This window comes from Pleurodeles waltl, chromosome 5 (genome assembly GCF_031143425.1).
Source record: "Pleurodeles waltl isolate 20211129_DDA chromosome 5, aPleWal1.hap1.20221129, whole genome shotgun sequence".
NCBI classification, from domain to species: Eukaryota; Metazoa; Chordata; class Amphibia; order Caudata; family Salamandridae; genus Pleurodeles; species Pleurodeles waltl.
Window position 1 is genome coordinate 22,572,038 of NC_090444.1, and position 17,462 is coordinate 22,589,499.

Below are 17,462 nucleotides of genomic sequence, written 5' to 3' on the forward strand. Positions count from 1 at the left end.
TGCCTGTCAAAAACAAAATCTTTAGACAGTCTGACCATGTTAAGGAAAGCATCAAGGTGGAAGTCCACAAGATGCTGGAATTGGGAGTAATTGAGCGCTCTGACAGCCCCTGGGCTAGCCCAGTGGTCTTAGTCCCCAAACCTCACACCAAAGATGGAAAGAAAGAGATGAGGTTTTGTGTGGACTACAGAGGGCTCAATTCTGTCACCAAGACAGATGCCCATCCAATTCCAAGAGCTGATGAGCTCATTGATAAATTAGGTGCTGCCAAATTTCTAAGTACCTTTGACTTGACAGCGGGGTACTGGCAAATAAAAATGGCACCTGGAGCAAAAGAAAAGACAGCATTCTCCACACCTGATGGGCATTATCAGTTTACTGTTATGCCCTTTGGTTTAAAGAATGCCCCTGCCACCTTCCAAAGGTTGGTGAATCAAGTCCTTGCTGGCTTGGAGTCCTTTAGCACAGCTTATCTTGATGATATTGCTGTCTTTAGCTCCACCTGGCAGGATCACCTGGTCCACCTGAGGAAGGTTTTGAAGGCTCTGCAATCTGCAGGCCTCTCTATCAAGGCATCCAAATGCCAGATAGGGCAGGGAACTGTGGTTTACTTGGGACACCTTGTAGGTGGAGGCCAAGTCCAGCCACTCCAACCCAAGATCCAGACTATTCTGGACTGGGTAGCTCCAAAAACCCAGACTCAAGTCAGGGCATTCCTTGGCTTGACTGGGTACTACAGGAGGTTTGTGAAGGGATATGGATCCATTGTGACCGCCCTCACTGAACTCACCTCCAAGAAAATGCCCAAGAAAGTAAACTGGACTGTGGAATGCCAACAGGCCTTTGACACCCTGAAACAGGCAATGTGCTCAGCACCAGTTCTCAAAGCTCCAGATTATTCAAAGCAGTTCATTGTGCAGACTGATGCCTCTGAACATGGGATAGGGGCAGTTTTGTCCCAAACAAATGATGATGGCCTTGACCAGCCTGTTGCTTTCATTAGCAGGAGGTTACTCCCCAGGGAGCAGCGTTGGAGTGCCATTGAGAGGGAGGCCTTTGCTGTGGTTTGGTCCCTGAAGAAGCTGAGACCATACCTCTTTGGGACTCACTTCCTAGTTCAAACTGACCACAGACCTCTCAAATGGCTGATGCAAATGAAAGGTGAAAATCCTAAACTGTTGAGGTGGTCCATCTCCCTACAGGGAATGGACTTTATAGTGGAACACAGACCTGGGACTGCCCATGCCAATGCAGATGGCCTTTCCAGGTTCTTCCACTTAGAAAATGAAGACTCTCTTGGGAAAGGTTAGTCTCATCCTCTTTCGTTTGGGGGGGGGTTGTGTAAGGAAATGCCTCCTTGGCATGGTTGCCCCCTGACTTTTTGCCTTTGCTGATGCTATGTTTACAATTGAAAGTGTGCTGAGGCCTGCTAACCAGGCCCCAGCACCAGTGTTCTTTCCCTAACCTGTACTTTTGTATCCACAATTGGCAGACCCTGGCATCCAGATAAGTCCCTTGTAACTGGTACTTCTAGTACCAAGGGCCCTGATGCCAAGGAAGCTCTCTAAGGGCTGCAGCATGTCTTATGCCACCCTGGAGACCTCTCACTCAGCACAGACACCCTGCTTGCCAGCTTGTGTGTGCTAGTGAAGACAAAACAAGTAAGTCGACATGGCACTCCCCTCAGGGTGCCATGCCAGCCTCTCACTGCCTATGCAGTATAGGTAAGACACCCCTCTAGCAGGCCTTACAGCCCTAAGGCAGGGTGCACTATACCATAGGTGAGGGTACCAGTGCATGAGCATGGTACCCCTACAGTGTCTAAACAAAACCTTAGACATTGTAAGTGCAGGGTAGCCATAAGAGTATATGGTCTGGGAGTCTGTCAAACACGAACTCCACAGCACCATAATGGCTACACTGAAAACTGGGAAGTTTGGTATCAAACTTCTCAGCACAATAAATGCACACTGATGCCAGTGTACATTTTATTGTAAAATACACCACAGAGGGCACCTTAGAGGTGCCCCCTGAAACTTAACCGACTATCTGTGTAGGCTGACTAGTTTTAGCAGCCTGCCACAAACCGAGACATGTTGCTGGCCCCATGGGGAGAGTGCCTTTGTCACTCTGAGGCCAGTAACAAAGCCTGCACTGGGTGGAGATGCTAACACCTCCCCCAGGCAGGAATTGTCACACCTGGCGGTGAGCCTCAAAGGCTCACCTCCTTTGTGCCAACCCAGCAGGACACTCCAGCTAGTGGAGTTGCCCGCCCCCTCCGGCCAGGCCCCACTTTTGGCGGCAAGGCCGGAGAAAATAATGAGAAAAACAAGGAGGAGTCACTGGCCAGTCAGGACAGCCCCTAAGGTGTCCTGAGCTGAGGTGACTCTGACTTTTAGAAATCCTCCATCTTGCAGATGGAGGATTCCCCCAATAGGGTTAGGATTGTGACCCCCTCCCCTTGGGAGGAGGCACAAAGAGGGTGTACCCACCCTCAGGGCTAGTAGCCATTGGCTACTAACCCCCCAGACCTAAACACGCCCTTAAATTTAGTATTTAAGGGCTACCCTGAACCCTAGAAAATTAGATTCCTGCAACTACAAGAAGAAGGACTGCCTAGCTGAAAAACCCCTGCAGAGGAAGACCAGAAGACGACAACTGCCTTGGCTCCAGAAACTCACCGGCCTGTCTCCTGCCTTCCAAAGATCCTGCTCCAGCGACGCCTTCCAAAGGGACCAGCGACCTCGACATCCTCTGAGGACTGCCCCTGCTTCGAAAAGACAAGAAACTCCCGAGGACAGCGGACCTGCTCCAAGAAAAGCTGCAACTTTGTTTCCAGCAGCTTTAAAGAACCCTGCAAGCTCCCCGCAAGAAGCGTGAGACTTGCAACACTGCACCCGGCGACCCCGACTCGGCTGGTGGAGACCCGACACCTCAGGAGGGACCCCAGGACTACTCTGATACTGTGAGTACCAAAACCTGTCCCCCCTGAGCCCCCACAGCGCCGCCTGCAGAGGGAATCCCGAGGCTTCCCCTGACCGCGACTCTTTGAATCCAAAGTCCCGACGCCTGGGAGAGACCCTGCCCCCGCAGCCCCCAGGACCTGAAGGACCGGACTTTCACTGGAGAAGTGACCCCCAGGAGTCCCTCTCCCTTGCCCAAGTGGAGGTTTCCCCGAGGAATCCCCCCCTTGCCTGCCTGCAGCGCTGAAGAGATCCCGAGATCTCTCATAGACTAACATTGCGAACCCGACGCTTGTTTCTACACTGCACCCGGCCGCCCCCGCGCCGCTGAGGGTGAAATTTCTGTGTGGACCTGTGTCCCCCCCGGTGCCCTACAAAACCCCCCTGGTCTGCCCTCCGAAGACGCGGGTACTTACCTGCAAGCAGACCGGAACCGGGGCACCCCCTTCTCTCCATTCTAGCCTATGTGTTTTGGGCACCACTTTGAACTCTGCACCTGACCAGCCCTGAGCTGCTGGTGTGGTGACTTTGGGGTTGCTCTGAACCCCCAACGGTGGGCTACCTTGGACCAAGAACTAAGCCCTGTAAGTGCCTTACTTACCTGGTTAACCTAACAAATACTTACCTCCCCTAGGAACTGTGAAAATTGCACTAAGTGTCCACTTTTAAAACAGCTATTTGTGAATAACTTGAAAAGTATACATGCAATTTTGATGATTTGAAGTTCCTAAAGTACTTACCTGCAATACCTTTCGAATGAGATATTACATGTAGAATTTGAACCTGTGGTTCTTAAAATAAACTAAGAAAAGATATTTTTCTATAACAAAACCTATTGGCTGGATTTGTCTCTGAGTGTGTGTACCTCATTTATTGTCTATGTGTATGTACAACAAATGCTTAACACTACTCCTTGGATAAGCCTACTGCTCGACCACACTACCACAAAATAGAGCATTAGTATTATCTCTTTTTACCACTATTTTACCTCTAAGGGGAACCCTTGGACTCTGTGCATGCTATTCCTTACTTTGAAATAGCACATACAGAGCCAACTTCCTACAATGGCCTTTCTAGGAAACATCCCAATGCAAGAAATATGTAAGGCAGCCACATGGTCTACGCCACACACGTTCACCAAGCACTACTGTGTAGACGTGCTATCCGCACAGCAAGCCACAGTAGGTCAAGCCGTGTTAAGAACATTATTTCAAACCACTTCCATTCCTACAGGCTGAGCCACCGCTTTTGGGGAGATAACTGCTTACTAGTCTATGCAAAACATGCGTATCTACAGCGACAGATGCCATCGAACTGAAAATGTCACTTACCCAGTGTACATCTGTTTGTGGCATCAGTCGCTGGAGATTCACATGTGCCCACCCGCCTCCCCGGGAGCCTGTAGCAGTTCGGAAGTTAGCTTCAACTTTGTACATTTGTATATATATTATTTTAACCTTAAATAGGTACATACTTAGTCACTCCATTGCATGGGCACTATTACTACAACACAACTCCTACCTCACCCTCTGCGGGGAAAACAATTGAAGATGGAGTCGACGCCCATGCGCAATGGAGACAGAAGGAGGAGTCACTCGGTCCCGTGACTCGAAAGACTTCTTCGAAGAAAAACAACTTGTAACACTCCGACCCAACACCAGATGGCAAGCTATGCAGAACATGTGAATCTCCAGCGACTGATGCCACGAACAGATGTACACTGGGTAAGTGACATTTTCATTTCAAAGGTATTGCAGGTAAGTACTTTAGGAACTTTGTATAATCACTATAGCATATATACTTTTTACATAATACACATATAGCTATTTTAAAAGTGGACACTGTGCAATTTTCACAGTTCCTGGGGGAGGTAAGTTATTGTTAGTTCTTGCAGGTAAGTAAACCACCTACGGGGTTCAAATTGGGGTCCAAGGTAGCCCACCGTTGGGGGTTCAGAGCAACCCCAAAGTTACCACACCAGCAGCTCAGGGCCGGTCAGGTGCAGAGTTCAAAGTGGTGCCCAAAACGCATAGGCTTCAATGGAGAAGGGGGTGCCCCGGTTCCAGTTTGCCAGCAGGTAAGTACCCGTGTCTTCGGAGGGCAGACCAGGGGGGTTTTGTAGGGCACCGGGGGGGACACAAGTTAGCACAGAAAGTACACCCTCAGCAGCACGGGGCGGCCGGGTGCACTGTGCCAACACACGTCAGGTTTCCAATGTAAATCAATGAGAGACCAAGGGGTCTCTTCAGCGATGCAGGCAGGCAAGGGGGGAGGTCCTCGGGGTAGCCACCATCTGGGAAAGGGAGAGGGCCTCCTGGGGGTCACTCCTGCTCTGGAGTTCCGATCTTTCAGGTCCTGGGGGCTGCGGGTGCAGAGTCTTTTCCAGGCGTCGGGATCTGGGAGTCAGGCAGTCGCTGTCAGGGGGAGTCTCGGGATTCCCTCTGCAGGCGTCGCTGTGGGGGCTCAGGGGGGGGGCAACTCTGGTTACTCACGTCTCGTAGTCGCCGGGGAGTCCTCCCTGAAGTGTTGTTTCTCCACAAGTCGAGCCGGGGGCGTCGGGTGCAGAGTTGCAAGTCTCACGCTTCTGGCGGGAAATGCTGTTGTCCTTTAGTTGCTTCTTTGGAAACAAAGTTGCAGGCTTGGGTGAACAGGGTCGCTGTTCTCGGGAGTTTCTTTGTCCTTCTAGAGCAGGGCAGTCCTCTGAGGATTCAGAGGTCGCTGGTCCTGGGGAAAGCGTCGCTGGAGCAGTTTTCTTCCGAAGGGGGGAGACAGGCCGGTAGGGCTGGGGCCAAAGCAGTTGGTGTCTCCGTCTTCTCTGCAGGGTTTTTCAGCTCAGCAGTCCTCTTCTTCTTAGGTTGCAGGAATCTAGTTTGCTTGGTTCTGGGGTGCCCCTAAATACTGAATTTAGGGGTGTGTTTAGGTCTGGGAGGGCAGTAGCCAATGCCTACTGTCCTTGAGGGTGGGTACACCCTCTTTGTGCCTCCTCCCTGAGGTGAGGGGGGCACATCCCTATTCCTATTGGGGGAATCCTCCTTCTACAAGATGGAGGATTTCTAAAAGTCAGAGTCACCTCAGCTCAGGACACCTTAGGGGCTGTCCTGACTGGCCAGTGACTTCTCATTATCTCTCCTGGACTTGCCGCCAAAAGTGGGGGCTGTGTCCAGGGGGCGGGCATCTCCACTAGCTGGAGTGCCCTGGGGCATTGTAACACGAAGCTTGAGCCTTTGAAGCTCACTGCTAGGTGTTACAGTTCCTGCAGGGGGGAGGTGTGAAGCACCTCCACCCAGAGCAGGCTTTTGTTTCTGTCCTCAGAGAGCACAAAGGCCCTCGCCACATGGGGTCAGAAACTCGTGCAGACCAGTCAGTCCTGCACTGAATAATTGGGTAAAATACAGGGGGCATCTCTAAGTGCCCTCTGTGTGCATTTATTAATAAATCCAACACTGGCATCAGTGTGGGTTTATTATTCTGAGAAGTTTGGTACCAAACTTTCCAGTATTCAGTGTAGCCATTATGGAGCTGTGGAGTTCGTTTTTGACAGACTCCCAGGCCATATACTCTTATGGCTACCCTGCACTTACAATGTCTAAGGTTTTGCTTAGACACTGTAGGGGCATAGTGCTCATGCACCTATGCCCTCACCTGTGGTATAGTGCACCCTGCCTTAGGGCTGTAAGGCCTGCTAGAGGGGTGACTTACCTATGCCACAGGCAGTGTGAGGTTGGCATGGCACTCTGAGGGGAGTGCCATGTCGACTTAGTCATTTTATCCCCACTAGCACACACAAGCTGGAAAGCAGTGTGTCTGTGCTGAGTGAGGGGTCCCTAGGGTGGCATAAGACATGCTGCAGCCCTTAGAGACCTTCCCTGGCATCAGGGCCCTTGGTACCAGGGGTACCAGTTACAAGGGACTTACCTGGGTGCCAGGGTTGTGCCAATTGTGGAGACAATGGTACATTTTAGGGGAAAGAACACTGGTGTTGGGGCCTGGTTAGCAGGGTCCCAGCACACTTCTCAGTCAAGTCAGCATCAGTTTCAGGCAAAAAGTGGGGGGTAACTGCAACAGGGAGCCATTTCTTTACACACACCATTTCTTCGGCTGCCTCTTGGTGATCAGCCGTAGGACAAGAAATTCTGCTTTCTAAATGAAAACATACCCACCAACAGTCTGTCCAAAAAATAAAAGCAGTCATCAGCAGAGGTGGCCAAATAAACCAGCTGGTAAACTAAGGACACACATGAATGACACAAAATGGGGGCAGCCTCTCCATTCATAATCCAGTGCAGCACCCAATTTAGAGATTGTACCAAAAGACTTGCAGGTTATTCCAGAAAAACATTATTGGTGGATGTTAAGGCACCATGTGTATGGTATTAAAAGCTTCTTAGACAATATGTGTGTGGTTTTAATAACAGGCTCCGTACCATGTGTATAGTGTTAATAACAAGCTTCTTAGCGTGTGTGGTGTTAATAACAAACTTCAAAGACAACATGTGTGTGGTGTTAATAACAAGCTTCTTAGCATGTGTACGATGTTAATAACAAATAGCTTAGCATGTGTATAATGGTAATAGCAAGATTCTTAGCATGTGTGTGGTGTTAATAACAAGCTCTTCAGACAGTATGTACCTGGTGTTAATAACAAACTCATTAGTCAGCATATCTGTGGTGTTAATACCAAGCTCCTTAGCATGTGTACGATGTTAATAACAAATAGCTTAGCATGTGTATAATGGTAATAGCAAGATTCTTAGCATGTGTGTGGTGTTAATAACAAGCTCTTCAGACAGTATGTACCTGGTGTTAATAACAAACTCATTAGTCAGCATATCTGTGGTGTTAATAACAAGCTCCTTAGACAACATGTGTGTGGTGGTAATAACAATCTCCTAAACGTGTGTGGTGTTAATAGCACGCTTCTTAGACATCGTGTGTGGTGTTAATAAACTCCTTAGCATGTGTGTGGTGTTAATAACAAGCTCCTGAGCATGTATGTGGTGTTAATAACCCGCTTCTTAGACCTCATGTGCGTGGTGTTAATAACAAGCTCCTGAGCATGTGTGGTGTTATTAACAAGCTCCTTAGAAAGCGTGTGTGGTGTTAATAACAAGTTCCTTAGACAGCATGTGTGTGGTGTTAATAACAAGTTCCTTAGACAGCATGTGTGTGGTGTTATTAACAAGCTCCTTAGACAGCATGTGTGTGGTGTTATTAACAAGCTCCTTAGACAGCATGTGTGTGGTGTTAATAACACGCTTCTTAGACCTCATGTGCGTGGTGTTAATAACAAGCTCCTTAGAAAGCATGTGTGTGGTGTTAATAACAAGCTTCTTAGAAAGCATGTGTGTGGTGTTAATAACAAGCTCCTGAGCATGTGTGGTGTTAATAACACGATTTTTAGACATCATGTGTGGTGTTAAGAAACTCCTTAGCGTGTGTGGTGTTAATAACACGCTCCTGAGCATGTATGTGGTGTTAATAACAAGCTTCTTAGACAGCATGTGTGTGGTGTTAATAAGAAGCTCCTAAGCATGTGTGTGGTGTTAATAACACGCTTCTTTGACCTCATGTGTGTGGTGTTAATAACAAACTCCTTAGCATGTGTGTGGTGTTAACGAGCTCCTGAGCATGTGTGGTGTTAACAACAAGCTCCTTAGAAAGCATGTGTGTGATGTTAATAACAAGCTCATTAGACAGCATGTGTGTGGTGTTAATAACACACTCCTTAGCATGTGTGTGGTGTTAATAACAAGCACCTTAGCATGTGGGTGGTTATAATAACAAGATCCTTAGCATGTGTGTGGTGTTAATAACACGCTTCTTAGACAGCATGTGTGTGGTGTTAAGAAGCTCCTTAGCATGTGTGTGGTGTTAATAACAAGCTCCATAGACAACGTGTGTGGTGTTAATAAGAAGCTCCTTAGCATGTGTGTGGTGTTATTAACACGCTTCTTAGATATCATGTGCGTGGGGTTAATAAACTCCTTAGCATGTGTGTGGCGTTAATAACAAGCTCCTGAGCATGTGTGGTGTTAATAACAAGCTAGCCAGCATGTGTGTGGTGTTAATAAGAAGCTCATTACACAGCATGTGTGTGGTGTTAATAAGAAGCTCCTGAGCATGTGGGTGGTTATAATAACAAGCTTCTTAGACAGCATGTGTGTGGTGTTAATAACACGCTTCTTAGACATCATGTGTGTGGTGTTAATAAAATCCTTAGCATGCATGTGGTGTTAATAACAAGCTCCTGAGCATGTATGTGGTGTTAATAACACGCTTCTTAGACCTCATGTGCGTGGTGTTAATAACAAACTCCTTAGCATGTGTGTGGTGTTAATAACAAGCTCCTGAGCATGTATGCAGTGTTAATAACAAGCTCCTTAGACAGCGTGTGTGGTGTTAATAACACGCTTCTTAGACCTCATGTGCGTGGTGTTAATATAACATGCTCCTCAGCATGTCGGTGGTTATAATAAAAACATCCTTAGCATGTGTGTGGAGTTAACAAGCTTATTAGACAGCATGTGTTTGGTGTTAACACGCTTCTTAGACAGCATGTGTGTGGTGTTAATAAGAAGCTCCTTAGCATGTGTGTGGTGTTAATAAGAAGCTCCATAGACAACATGTGTGTGGTGTTAATAAGAAGCTCCTTAGCATGTGGGTGGTTATAAAAACAAGATCCTTAGCATGTGTATGGTGTTAATAACAAGCTCCTTAGCATGTGGGTGGTTATTATAACAAGATCCTTAGCATGTGCGTGGTGTTAATAACACGCTTCTTAGACAGCATGTGTGTGGTGTTAAGAAGCTCCTTAGCATGTGTGTGGTGTTAATAACAAGCTCCATAGACAACATGTGTGTGGTGTTAATAAGAAGCTCCTTAGCATGTGTGTGGTGTTAATAAGAAGCTCCATAGACAACATGTGTGTGGTGTTAATAAGAAGCTCCTTAGCATGTGGGTGGTTATAAAAACAAGATCCTTAGCATGTGTGTGGTGTTAATAAGAAGCTCCATAGACAACGTGTGTGGTGTTAATAAGAAGCTCCTTAGCATGCGTGTGGTGTTAATAACAAGCTCCTGAGCATGTATGTGGCGTTAATAACACGCTTCTTAGACATCATGTGCATGGTGTTAATAACAAACTCCTTAGCATGTGTGTGGTGTTAATAACAAGCTCATGAGCACGTGTGGTGTTAATAACAAGCTCCTTAGACAGCATGTGTGTGGTGTTAATAACAAGCTCCTTAGCATGTGGGTGGTTATAATAAGATACTTAGACAGCATTTGTGTGGTGTTAATAACAAACTTCTTAGACAGCATGTGTGTGGTGTTAAACACAAGCTACTTAGACAGCATGTGTGTGGTGTTAATAACAAGCTCCTTAGCATGTGGGTGGTTATAATAAGATACTTAGACAGCATTTGTGTGGTGTTAATAACAAATTTCTTAGACAGCATGTGTGTGGTGTTAAACACAAGCTACTTAGACAGCATGTGTGTGGTGCGAATAACAAGCTCCTGAGCATGAGTGTGGTGTTAATAACCAGCTCCTTAGACAGGATGTGTGTGGTGTTAATAACAAGCTCCTTAGACAGCATGTGTGTGGTGTTAATAACAAGCTCCTTAGACAGCATGTGTGTGGTGTTAATAACAAGCTCCTTAGACAGGATGTGTGTGGTGTTAATAACAAGCTCATTAGAGAGCATGTATGTGGTGTTAATGACAAGCTCCTGAGCATGTGGGTGGTTATAATAACAAGATCCTTAGCATGTGTGTGGCGTTAATAACAAGCTCATTAGACAGCATGTGTGTGGTGTTAATAACACGCTTCTTAGACAACATGTTTGTGGTGTTAATAAGAAGCTCCTTAGCATGTGTGTGGTGTTAATAAGAAGCTCCTTAGACAACATGTGTGTGGTGTTAATAACAAGCTAGCCAGCATGTGTGTGGTGTTAATAATACAAGCTCATTAGACAACATGTGTGTGGTGTTAATAACACGCTTCTTACACAGCATGTGTGTGGTGTTAATAAGAAGTTCCTTAAACAGCATGTGTGTGGTGTTAATAACAAGCTCCTTAAACTGCATGAGTGTGGTGTTAATAACAAGCTCCTTAGACAGCCTGTGTGTGGTGTTAATAACAAGCTCCTTTGCATGTGTGTGGTGTTAATAAGAAGCTCCATAGACAACATGTGTGTGGTGTTAATAAGAAGCTCCTTAGCATGTGTGTGGTGTTAATAAGAAGCTCCTTAGACAACATGTGTGTGGTGTTAATAACAAGCTAGCCAGCATGTGTGTGGTGTTAATAATACAAGCTCATTAGACAACATGTGTGTGGTGTTAATAACACGCTTCTTACACAGCATGTGTGTGGTGTTAATAAGAAGTTCCTTAAACAGCATGTGTGTGGTGTTAATAACAAGCTCCTTAAACAGCATGTGTGTGGTGTTAATAACAAGCTCCTTAGACAGCATGTGTGTGGTGTTAATAAGAAGCTCCTTAGCATGTGTGTGGTGTTAATAAGAAGCTCCATAGACAACGTGTGTGGTGTTAATAAGAAGCTCCTTAGCATGTGTGTGGTGTTAATAAGAAGCTCCTTAGACAACATGTGTGTGGTGTTAATAACAAGCTAGCCAGCATGTGTGTGGTGTTAATAATACAAGCTCATTAGACAACATGTGTGTGGTGTTAATAACACGCTTCTTACACAGCATGTGTGTGGTGTTAATAAGAAGTTCCTTAAACAGCATGTGTGTGGTGTTAATAACAAGCTCCTTAGACAGCATGTGTGTGGTGTTAATAACACGCTTCTTAGACATCGTGTGCATGGTGTTAATAACACACTCCTTAGCATGTGTGTGGTGTTAATAACAAGCTCATTAGACAGCATGTGTGTGGTGTTAATAACAAGCTCCTTTGCATGTGGGTGGTTATAATAAGATCCTTAGACAGCATTTGTGTGGTGTTAATAACAAGCTCCTTAGCATGTGTGTGGTGTTAGTAACAAGCTCCTAAGCGTGTGTGGTGTTAATAACACGCTTCTTAGACATCATGTGTGGTGTTAAGAAACTCCTTAGCATGTGTGTGGTGTTAATAACAAGCTCCTTAAACAGCATGAGTGTGGTGTTAATAACTAGCTCCTTAGCATGTGGGTGGTTATAATAACACGCTTCTTAGACAGCATGTGTGTGGTGTTAATAAACTCCTTAGCATGTGTGTGGTGTTAATAACAAGCTCCTGAGCATGTATGTGGCGTTAATAACACGCTTCTTAGACATCATGTGCATGGTGTTAATAACAAACTCCTTAGCATGTGTGGTGTTAATAACAAGCTCCTTAGACAGCATGTGAGTGGTGTTAATAACAAGCTCCTTAGACAGCATGTGAGTGGCGTTAATAACAAGCTCCTTAGCATGTGTGTTGTGTTAATAACAAGCTCATTAGACAGCATGAGTGTGGTGTTAATAACAAGCTCCTTAGACAGCCTGTGTGTGGTGTTAATAACAAGCTCCTTTGCATGTGTGTGGTGTTAATAAGAAGCTCCATAGACAACATGTGTGTGGTGTTAATAACAAGCTAGCCAGCATGTGTGTGGTGTTAATAATACAAGCTCATTAGACAACATGTGTGTGGTGTTAATAACACGCTTCTTACACAGCATGTGTGTGGTGTTAATAAGAAGTTCCTTAAACAGCATGTGTGTGGTGTTAATAACAAGCTCCTTAAACAGCATGAGTGTGGTGTTAATAACAAGCTCCTTAGACAGCATGTGTGTGGTGTTAATAACACGCTTCTTAGACATCGTGTGCATGGTGTTAATAACACACTCCTTAGCATGTGTGTGGTGTTAATAACAAGCTCATTAGACAGCATGTGTGTGGTGTTAATAACAAGCTCCTTTGCATGTGGGTGGTTATAATAAGATCCTTAGACAGCATTTGTGTGGTGTTAATAACAAGCTCCTTAGCATGTGTGTGGTGTTAGTAACAAGCTCCTAAGCGTGTGTGGTGTTAATAACACGCTTCTTAGACATCATGTGTGGTGTTAAGAAACTCCTTAGCATGTGTGTGGTGTTAATAACAAGCTCCTTAAACAGCATGAGTGTGGTGTTAATAACTAGCTCCTTAGCATGTGGGTGGTTATAATAACACGCTTCTTAGACAGCATGTGTGTGGTGTTAATAAACTCCTTAACATGTGTGTGGTGTTAATAACAAGCTCCTGAGCATGTATGTGGCGTTAATAACACGCTTCTTAGACATCATGTGCATGGTGTTAATAACAAACTCCTTAGCATGTGTGGTGTTAATAACAAGCTCCTTAGACAGCATGTGAGTGGTGTTAATAACAAGCTCCTTAGGCAGCATGTGAGTGGCGTTAATAACAAGCTCCTTAGCATGTGTGTTGTGTTAATAACAAGCTCATTAGACAGCATGAGTGTGGTGTTAATAACAAGCTCCTTAGACAGCCTGTGTGTGGTGTTAATAACAAGCTCCTTTGCATGTGTGTGGTGTTAATAAGAAGCTCCATAGACAACATGTGTGTGGTGTTAATAAGAAGCTCCTTAGCATGTGTGTGGTGTTAATAAGAAGCTCCTTAGACAACATGTGTGTGGTGTTAATAACAAGCTAGCCAGCATGTGTGTGGTGTTAATAATACAAGCTCATTAGACAACATGTGTGTGGTGTTAATAACACGCTTCTTACACAGCATGTGTGTGGTGTTAATAAGAAGTTCCTTAAACAGCATGTGTGTGGTGTTAATAACAAGCTCCTTAAACAGCATGAGTGTGGTGTTAATAACAAGCTCCTTAGACAGCATGTGTGTGGTGTTAATAACACGCTTCTTAGACATCGTGTGCATGGTGTTAATAACACACTCCTTAGCATGTGTGTGGTGTTAATAACAAGCTCATTAGACAGCATGTGTGTGGTGTTAATAACAAGCTCCTTTGCATGTGGGTGGTTATAATAAGATCCTTAGACAGCATTTGTGTGGTGTTAATAACAAGCTCCTTAGCATGTGTGTGGTGTTAGTAACAAGCTCCTAAGCGTGTGTGGTGTTAATAACACGCTTCTTAGACATCATGTGTGGTGTTAAGAAACTCCTTAGCATGTGTGTGGTGTTAATAACAAGCTCCTTAAACAGCATGAGTGTGGTGTTAATAACTAGCTCCTTAGCATGTGGGTGGTTATAATAACACGCTTCTTAGACAGCATGTGTGTGGTGTTAATAAACTCCTTAGCATGTGTGTGGTGTTAATAACAAGCTCCTGAGCATGTATGTGGCGTTAATAACACGCTTCTTAGACATCATGTGCATGGTGTTAATAACAAACTCCTTAGCATGTGTGGTGTTAATAACAAGCTCCTTAGACAGCATGTGAGTGGTGTTAATAACAAGCTCCTTAGACAGCATGTGAGTGGCGTTAATAACAAGCTCCTTAGCATGTGTGTTGTGTTAATAACAAGCTCATTAGACAGCATGAGTGTGGTGTTAATAACAAGCTCCTTAGACAGCCTGTGTGTGGTGTTAATAACAAGCTCCTTTGCATGTGTGTGGTGTTAATAAGAAGCTCCATAGACAACATGTGTGTGGTGTTAATAAGAAGCTCCTTAGCATGTGTGTGGTGTTAATAAGAAGCTCCTTAGACAACATGTGTGTGGTGTTAATAACAAGCTAGCCAGCATGTGTGTGGTGTTAATAATACAAGCTCATTAGACAACATGTGTGTGGTGTTAATAACACGCTTCTTACACAGCATGTGTGTGGTGTTAATAAGAAGTTCCTTAAACAGCATGTGTGTGGTGTTAATAACAAGCTCCTTAAACAGCATGAGTGTGGTGTTAATAACAAGCTCCTTAGACAGCATGTGTGTGGTGTTAATAACACGCTTCTTAGACATCGTGTGCATGGTGTTAATAACACACTCCTTAGCATGTGTGTGGTGTTAATAACAAGCTCATTAGACAGCATGTGTGTGGTGTTAATAACAAGCTCCTTTGCATGTGGGTGGTTATAATAAGATCCTTAGACAGCATTTGTGTGGTGTTAATAACAAGCTCCTTAGCATGTGTGTGGTGTTAGTAACAAGCTCCTAAGCGTGTGTGGTGTTAATAACACGCTTCTTAGACATCATGTGTGATGTTAAGAAACTCCTTAGCATGTGTGTGGTGTTAATAACAAGCTCCTTAAACAGCATGAGTGTGGTGTTAATAACTAGCTCCTTAGCATGTGGGTGGTTATAATAACACGCTTCTTAGACAGCATGTGTGTGGTGTTAATAAGAAGCTCCATAGACAACATGTGTGTGGTGTTAATAAGAAACTCCTTAGCATGTGTGTGGTGTTCATAAGAAGCTCCTTAGACAACATGTGTGTGGTGTTAATAACAAGCTAGCCAGCATGTGTGTGGTGTTAATAATACAAGCTCATTAGACAACATGTGTGTGGTGTTAATAACACGCTTCTTACACAGCATGTGTGTGGTGTTAATAAGAAGTTCCTTAAACAGCATGTGTGTGGTGTTAATAACAAGCTCCTTAAACAGCATGAGTGTGGTGTTAATAACAAGCTCCTTAGACAGCATGTGTGTGGTGTTAATAACACGCTTCTTAGACATCGTGTGCATGGTGTTAATAACACACTCCTTAGCATGTGTGTGGTGTTAATAACAAGCTCATTAGACAGCATGTGTGTGGTGTTAATAACAAGCTCCTTTGCATGTGGGTGGTTATAATAAGATCCTTAGACAGCATTTGTGTGGTGTTAATAACAAGCTCCTTAGCATGTGTGTGGTGTTAATAACACGCTTCTTAGACATCATGTGTGGTGTTAAGAAACTCCTTAGCATGTGTGTGGTGTTAATAACAAGCTCCTTAAACAGCATGAGTGTGGTGTTAATAACTAGCTCCTTAGCATGTGGGTGGTTATAATAACACGCTTCTTAGACAGCATGTGTGTGGTGTTAATAAACTCCTTAGCATGTGTGTGGTGTTAATAACAAGCTCCTGAGCATGTATGTGGCGTTAATAACACGCTTCTTAGACATCATGTGCATGGTGTTAATAACAAACTCCTTAGCATGTGTGGTGTTAATAACAAGCTCCTTAGACAGCATGTGAGTGGTGTTAATAACAAGCTCCTTAGACAGCATGTGAGTGGCGTTAATAACAAGCTCCTTAGCATGTGTGTTGTGTTAATAACAAGCTCATTAGTCAGCATGAGTGTGGTGTTAATAACAAGCTCCTTAGACAGCCTGTGTGTGGTGTTAATAACAAGCTCCTTTGCATGTGTGTGGTGTTAATAAGAAGCTCCATAGACAACGTGTGTGGTGTTAATAAGAAGCTCCTTAGCATGTGTGTGGTGTTAATAAGAAGCTCCTTAGACAACATGTGTGTGGTGTTAATAACAAGCTAGCCAGCATGTGTGTGGTGTTAATAATACAAGCTCATTAGACAACATGTGTGTGGTGTTAATAACACGCTTCTTACACAGCATGTGTGTGGTGTTAATAAGAAGTTCCTTAAACAGCATGTGTGTGGTGTTAATAACAAGCTCCTTAAACAGCATGAGTGTGGTGTTAATAACAAGCTCCTTAGACAGCATGTGTGTGGTGTTAATAACACGCTTCTTAGACATCGTGTGCATGGTGTTAATAACACACTCCTTAGCATGTGTGTGGTGTTAATAACAAGCTCATTAGACAGCATGTGTGTGGTGTTAATAACAAGCTCCTTTGCATGTGGGTGGTTATAATAAGATCCTTAGACAGCATTTGTGTGGTGTTAATAACAAGCTCCTTAGCATGTGTGTGGTGTTAGTAACAAGCTCCTAAGCGTGTGTGGTGTTAATAACACGCTTCTTAGACATCATGTGTGGTGTTAAGAAACTCCTTAGCATGTGTGTGGTGTTAATAACAAGCTCCTTAAACAGCATGAGTGTGGTGTTAATAACTAGCTCCTTAGCATGTGGGTGGTTATAATAACACGCTTCTTAGACAGCATGTGTGTGGTGTTAATAAACTCCTTAGCATGTGTGTGGTGTTAATAACAAGCTCCTGAGCATGTATGTGGCGTTAATAACACGCTTCTTAGACATCATGTGCATGGTGTTAATAACAAACTCCTTAGCATGTGTGGTGTTAATAACAAGCTCCTTAGACAGCATGTGAGTGGTGTTAATAACAAGCTCCTTAGACAGCATGTGAGTGGCGTTAATAACAAGCTCCTTAGCATGTGTGTTGTGTTAATAACAAGCTCATTAGACAGCATGTGTGTGGTGTTAATAACAAGCTCCTTAGCATGTGGGTGGTTATAATAAGATCCTTAGACAGCATTTGTGTGGTGTTCATAACAAACTTCTAAGACAGCATGTGTGTGGTGTTAAACACAAGCTCCTTAGACAGCATGTGCCTGGTGTGAATAACAAGCTCCTTAGACAGCATGTGCCTGGTGTGAATAACAAGCTCCTTAGCATGTGGGTGGTTATAATAACAAGCTCC

General features: G+C 44.5%; 1 protein-coding gene across 3 annotated transcripts in view; it reads left to right on the top strand.

Annotated features, from left to right (window-relative positions):
- The window catches only part of LOC138295304 (zinc finger protein 37A-like), a 199,248-nt gene that overhangs the window by 98,251 nt on the left and 83,535 nt on the right, over positions 1 to 17,462 (top strand). The gene's annotated exons all lie outside the window — the stretch shown is intronic.